Consider the following 7320-nt stretch of genomic DNA (forward strand, 5'->3'; position numbering starts at 1 on the left):
GACAAGCATCCATTTAGGGTGGCTATTTACACACACACCAAAAAAGTGGGTGCAGATATGCTGTACCCTGATGGTGTAGCATCTGCTTTACATGCAGATGCTCCCAGGTTCAACTCCCAGCATCTCGAGGTTGGGCAGAAACCCCAGAGAGCCTCTTGCCAGTAAGTGTAGACAATATTCACCTACATAGGTCAATGATCTGATTCAGTATCAGGTAGCCTTCTATGTTCCTAAATTTGAATGTGCTAATTCATACATACTGGTGCAAATTTAGAACCGATTGCTCTACAGTGGTACCTCGGGTTAAGAACTTAATTCGTTCCGGAGGTCTGTTCTTAACCTGAAACTGTTCTTAACCTGAGGTACCACTTTAGCTTATGGGGCCTCCCGCTGCCGCCGCATGATTTCTGTTCTCACCCTGAAGCAAAGTTCTTAACCCGAGGTACTATTTCTGGGTTAGCGGAGTCTGTAACCTGAAGCGTCTGTAACCTAAGGTACCACTGTAATTTAAATAGTGATATGTTTCACCATGGTGAGAAGCAAGACTGTGCTCATGCTTGGAGTGGGGGAGGGATTGCACAGCCCCTCCTGCTCCCCGTTCTTATGGTCCTTCATCTTTAAACTGAGCTTGGACCAGACAGCTCTTCCCATAGAGGACTATCCTCTGCAAAATAGGGTGCATGGTCTGGCTGCCCTACCTTACGGGATCCGCTGCACTTCATTTAATCTCCCAGTTCATTACAATACCTTTTAATGTCTATTCATGGTGCAAAGGGGTATGAAAAAGCAGTATTTCCATTACAGATTTATTCCTCTTATTTATGCATTGTCTTGGTGCTGTTGAACACATTGCATTTTTTTTTTTAAAGGACGGTAAGCTTGAAAGTAAATAATTAAGCCGGTCTCCCTGGGAAGCATCTAAATCTTTTTTTTATGCCTCATGAAACTTGCATTGCTGTTGTGCTGTCAGAGTTAGCTGTATTTTCCTGACAAAAGAATATCATTTTGGAATATTAACCATCCTCTGCAGAAACGGTGGTGTGGATCTGCTTTGCACAACCGCGGTGCACTTGAATGCCTCCCTTGCAAGGAACTCTTCAATAATGCATGAAAAGAAGCAATCTCCTAATATTAGAAAGGGAAAGCCCCTCCCCACAACCCCACACCCAATGCATGCCCTGTGTGTTATTCAGTCAGCGCTTCCATTGTGGGGACCATGTGATGGTCTCATAACGATGTTCCAGGAGCCTTGCTCCTTAACCAGGGTTCGTGTTTCCTTTGGAACGAAACACAACAGAGACACTGGCAGTTTTAGGGGAGCAGAGCCAATTCAGTCACACTGGATACAGAGCCTTGGCGAAGCTGCAGCTATGATGTGCAATGTAAGGCAAGAGGCAGGGGCTGCTGAATTTTGGTGTTGCATAGGGCATCAATGAAATTTGAGACTCCGAGGTCCACCACTGATGGAGACTATGGTGTCTTGATGATACAGTAGTACCTCGGGTTACATATGCTTCAGGTTACATACGCTTCAGGTTACAGACTCCATTAACCCAGAAATAGTATCTCGAGTTAAGAACTTTGCTTCAGGATGAGATCAGAAATTGTGCTCCGGCGGCAGCAGGAGGCCCTATTAGCTAAAGTGGTGTTTCAGGTTAAGAACAGTTTCAGGTTAAGAACGGACCTGTGGAACGAATTAAGTACTTAACCCGAGGTACCACTGCATATAGTTTTATTTACACATATATTCAACCTGAGAGTACTGTGGAAGGACATTCCTGCATTACACCCCAATAAGCACTCTCGCTTCTTCCATGGTCTTAACAGGCTTAGGTCTAAAGACAGAGAAATCCACCATCAGTGCTTGGCACAGTTTCAACCAAACCTTGATTAAGTCTAATGTTTACTGATTCCAGGAACTATAGGTGTCCTTTCACCCACAAACTTTCTCATCAGAGAAATGTTGGCGGGTATTGGGGAACTCAGCCAGATGGGTGGGGTATAAATAATGTTGTTGTTGTTGTTGTTGTTGAATTATGTGACCCCAGAGCCAAGGAGATAAGTAACTATACAACCTTTAGAAAACATCTGAAGGCAGTCCTGTATAGGGAAGTTTTTTTAATGTTTAATGTGTTTTTTTATGTTGGAAGCTGCTCAGAATGGCTGGGACAACCCTGTCACATGTTTGGGGTATAACAACAACAACAATTATTATTATTGAATAGGATGCCCCTGTCATCACTGGTGAAATGTTGAAGTGGGGGGTGATTATAATGTACTAGACCACTTGCTAATTAAGCAGCCAGAGATTCCTATTTCTTTAGCCTCTGCTCTTCCTAATATGCTGTTATGTTCACATGCTGTCTTCAGAACAGGAGTTGGATACCTAGTTGCCAGCTTATCTGACAAACAGCCCAGTCTGCTCTTGTGCGTTTGACACCAGCCTGATGTGAAGAAATCCACGTGCAAAGGCTAGAGATTATCAGCTGCTCATCTTAAAAGGTACAGCTACTGTCATCTGTTGAAAAGTTGGCAACCCTCAAAGCGCATGGGAAATGATGCATTGTTCTTCAAAGCAGGCAGCCTGTTTTTCTTATGAACTGCCCCGTTATTTTGCTTTAATATTGTTGTGACCATCCTTTATGCTCAAACGCTGCCTTCGCTGACCTGGTGCCCTTCAGACATTTTGAACTACAATTCCCATTGATGGGGAGGCACCAGGGAGTTGAAAGCTACCTTCACATGTTAACTTATCCCCAGTGTGGAAAACATAGACATCATATCTAACGCTCACTGTTCATTTACGAAATTCTGAGTCAGGCAGCCGCCTTATAAGATTACACAGTGGCATAATTCAAGCTATTTTCGGAAGTCCTTTGTGACGGGTGTTTGGGATAGCTATACGGTTGCATTTGCAACACAACCTTTTTTTTCCAATTATGATTTCGGAGAGGCATTTGTAGAATCGTATTTCTTTTTTCTAGGCGAGAGAACAGCCTTATATTTCAGAGAAAGCTAATAATGAAAAAGAAAAGGAAACCTGAAAGCATTTCTTCTAAATGTATGATTGCTAGAAGTTTCAGCCTGACTGTAAACCTGCCTTCTGTCTGCAGTGCTTTTATGGTATTTATTATGCCGCACTTGGAGAATGCAGACTCAATTCTCAAATGGTCTTTTGTGGCTAATAAACGGGTACCACGCTCCCATGTTATTTGCTCCTTTGTTCCGTGAGACTGTGGAGCACAGACATTATGGGAGATTTGGAGTTACTCTCCATAGCCGGTGATTCGTACATATTCAGAAGCACCGGGCACAATCCTGCCAAGCCAAGCATTGCAATGAATGAAGGGGCCCATTCATGTAAATGAGAGAGGCTTGTTTTATTTACCATGCTTATATAATTCTGTCTTTTTGCCCATGGATCTCAAGAGCAGCAAACATGGAGATTCCTAAACAGGTTGGGTTTTATAGGGGGTCGTCCAGGAGGTCTGATTCTTTTGCACTGAGCTCTTGCCTTCTCCCCAGTACCAAAGTGGCCGTTGCTAAAAAGTGGAGGGGCGGAGCCAAACTTATTAATGCATATGAGGTACTAACATGCTTGTTTGCTTTCAAAAAACACCATGATTTCATCCCCCTGAGATGATTTTCACAAGAACCCAACAATAGCTTGTTGCAGTTCTTATCTATAATAATCTGTAATTATTATTGCTACAGACAATTTAAGAAAATCATGTGTGCGTGTGTGTAACACATGGATTTGCAGCTTTTGAAAAGAGAATTTGGACTCAGCTAGATTGATAAAGAAAAATCATTTTATATGCATTGTATATATGCCACATAGCACTGTGACACTAGATGGCGATGTGGAGTCCGGTCTTTACCTACCGGATTTCCCTGTATAAGTTTACAATGGAACGCCCTCCCATCAGATGTCAAGGAAATAAACAACTATCTGACTTTTAGAAGATATCTGAAGAAAGTTCCATTTAGGGAAGTTTTTAATGTTTGATGTTTTATCGTGTTTTTAATATTCACTTGGGAGCCGCCCAGAGTGGCAGGGGAAACCCAGCCAGTTGGAGTGGGGTGTAAATAACATATTATTATTATTATTATTATTATTATTATTATGATGCAATGCATTTAACTGAATTGCTTCTTTGACATGCATGGATCCAGCTTTTATCCGGACTTGTACACACACACCATTGAAATCTAATGAATTAATTGGCTGGCCAGGATGATCTTCACAACAACCTCCCTTAGCCCACTCACAATCCTCTCTGAAAACCTTCCTTTCCAGGAACAAAGGAAGCTGCCTTGTGTTCTGCCAAGGGCAGGGTTCTTGCCGGATCTGGAGCTAATAAGGATGAAGAATAAGTAATGCCTTATTTGCATAAGGTTAACAGATAGCAGCACGGGACACAGGTGGTGCTGTGGGTTAAACCACAGAGCCTAGGACTTGCCGATCAGAAGGTTGGCGGTTCAAATCCCTGCGACGGGGTGAGCTCCCGTTGCTCGGTCCCTGCTCCTGCCAACCTAGCAGTTCGAAAGCACGTCAAAGTGCAAGTAGATAAATAGGTACCGCTCCGGCGGGAAGGTAAACGGCATTTTCATGCACTACTCTGGTTCGCCAGAAGCGACTTAGTCATGCTGGCCACATGACCCAGAAGCTGTACACTGGCTGCCTCGGCCAATAAAGTGAGATGAGTGCCGCAACCCCAGAGTCGGCCATGACTGGACCTAATGATCAGGGGTCCCTTTACCTTTAACAGATAGCAGCAGGCATTCAAAACACAAATTATAGCATACCAGACAGAAGCTACACACAATTTCCCCTTCAGCTACCTAGAGCTCAAGGTATAGCAGCGAGAGAGACCCCGGCCAACAGTCTCACAGCATCTGGGGTACCTTGATCTATGAAGAAGCTCTCTGAGCCCCTTCAACCTACAGCTCTTATAGCCAACTTTGATTGACTTGATTGACTGCACCTGGTTAGCAGGCATCACTCATTGATCAGCCCGGGACACGGGGTGTGACTCAACAGGAATGCGGAGCACCTGAGAGTCTCCAACTCAGTTCACTGCAACTGGGTATCCTCCCCACTAGCCAATCAGCTCTTAGAACACAGGAGACCCAGGAAACTCCTGACACAGGTGTGCCAATCATGAATCAGCAAACCTTAAACTGGGGGTGTAAAGGGAAAGAGACATGTCATCTAACTCCTTGAAATTACAATGGTCTTCCGGGTTTCCCCTACACCTTGTTCTGAGTCAGACCATTTGCTCATGTAGTTCGGTATTGTCTACACTGACTAGAAGCAGGTATCCAGGGTTTCAGGCAGGAAGTGGGGAGATGTCAGAGATAGAACTCTGTGCCTTCTGCATGCAAATCAGATGCACTAACGCTGGGCTACAGCTCTGCTCTTCATGCTTCAGCATCCCTTCCACTTCACTCCTTGGGTTTGTTTTTTTTTTTTACTTTGAGGCTTAAAACCCTCTCTGTTGGGTGATCACGTCTACCCACACACCAATATCAGTAGTGCCCTTGCTTCACTGGAGAGCCTAGTGGCAGCCATAGAGCAAGGGGCATGGAGGATGCACTGCTGTTCTGGGGAAACTTTCCCAGCGAATCAAAGAGCTTTTAATGACTTTCTTCGGATTCTTGTTTACCAAATACACCCTGTAAAAATATCAGCTTGGCATTTCTCTCGTTGCCTACTGGAATCCAAAAAGAATCCCTAGCTTAAGTCAAGGTTTAACTGGTCTCTTTGATCTGCGATGGCTATTTCACACATCCAAATCACTATTTGATGTTGTGTTCCTTAAATGAGAAACAGGCATGTGTGAAATCGAATGGAGGTATGCAGAAAATCCTGGCTACTTCCAGGGAGGAAGGACATCAGAGGAGGATCTGGGTTTGCTTTAAGAGGGGTAGGGGAAACTGAGCCATTCTGGGGGTTGGGGCTTGCTTTAGTTTTAGACATGGTGAATGAAAGATCTCTCCGCCCCCTGCTCCAAAAAAAATTAATCCCTCCCTGCACCAGGACTCAGATGCTGCAGAGAACCTTGCAGCAACTGCAAGTGTTTAAAATAAAAACCCTTCGGTCAACTTATTTAAAAAGTAAGGTAAACCAAACTCAACTTCACCTCTGAAAATTTCTCAAAATTTCTCCCCTCCCCCCAAAAAACCCAAACCCATTGGAAGTGTTTTCTTTTCACACAGCCTACAAAATTTTCAAATAAAATTGGGCTGAAAGGCTTGGCTCCAGTCTTGAAATGACTCTTCCTGAAAGTTGGAAAAGAAACCCAAGTGAGTTCTGTGTTAGGGTGCCAGTCAGGGGTGACTGATACCCAATGAGACTGGTAAGGAGAAGGGCAAGGAGGTCACCAGTAGGTGGCGCCACAGCCAATGACAAGCAACAAATATCTTCCCCCTCCTCTTCCTGCTGAGTTCTACCGTGGCAACATTGGCACTAAGGATGAGGGAGCTGATAGCACCACCTGCTGAACTGGCTGTAAGTAAGGAGGTAGATGGGTGGGGGCTGGCTGAGGACAGACTGGGCTTGTGGAGGCAGTGCCCCATTCTTCCTAACAGATCAGCTCCACTAGCCTCAAAGAAGGACCCCCAATAATCCCATTCTTAGATAGTGCTAACTATTGTAAAGATGCAAACAGGTGTGTTCCCAGACTCCTTCAAACTGACGCATAGCTCAGTTATGTGCCTGCTATCTTGAGAGTAGGGTGTGGATCTACACTCACGTTTTTTAACATTAAGGAAGGGTTAATAAATGGTTCTGATAATGTAGATGGACACAAGGCATCCTACTTTTTAACGTCCATAATGTGTTAATGCCTAGTCTTTTTTAATCGCTTAATTTGTAATTGTTTTATGCTGCTATATCGGGGGGGGGGGAGTTTAAAAAGGTAGCTTTTTTTTTTTTACTGAATTCAAACTCCAATCCCCCCTCCAGTGGTATTTGAGGGGCAGTGTTCAGTTTCAGCAAAGGACACAGTGGAATGTGACACTGGAGGGCGAAACAAAGCAACCATCGACCAGCAGCTTTGGAAAATGGTGTGGCCGGTTATTACTTACATTGGACGAAAAAACCAAGGTAAAAAACGTTTTAATCAACAAGTATGCCCTGTGACAGGGATGCGGGTGGCGCTGTGGATTAAACCACAGAGCCTAGGACTTGCCGATCAGAAGGTCAGCGGTTCGAATCCCCACGACGGAGTGAGCTCCCGTTGCTCGGTCCCTGCTCCTGCCAACCTAGCAGTTCGAAAGCACTCAAAGTGCAAGTAGGTAAATAGGTACTGTGAT

The 7320-nt window shown here is 44.4% G+C and overlaps 1 long non-coding RNA gene across 1 annotated transcript; it reads left to right on the forward strand.

The window, feature by feature from the left end:
• Window positions 1-104: 104 nt before the first annotated feature.
• LOC128411747 (uncharacterized) lies at window positions 105-7105 on the forward strand. The gene is made up of 3 exons (XR_008329900.1): window positions 105-161; window positions 2371-2502; window positions 6971-7105. It is a non-coding gene; the product is annotated as an uncharacterized LOC128411747 (long non-coding RNA).
• Window positions 7106-7320: the final 215 nt, after the last annotated feature.

Source organism: Podarcis raffonei, chromosome 4 (genome assembly GCF_027172205.1).
Source record: "Podarcis raffonei isolate rPodRaf1 chromosome 4, rPodRaf1.pri, whole genome shotgun sequence".
NCBI lineage: Eukaryota > Metazoa > Chordata > Lepidosauria > Squamata > Lacertidae > Podarcis > Podarcis raffonei.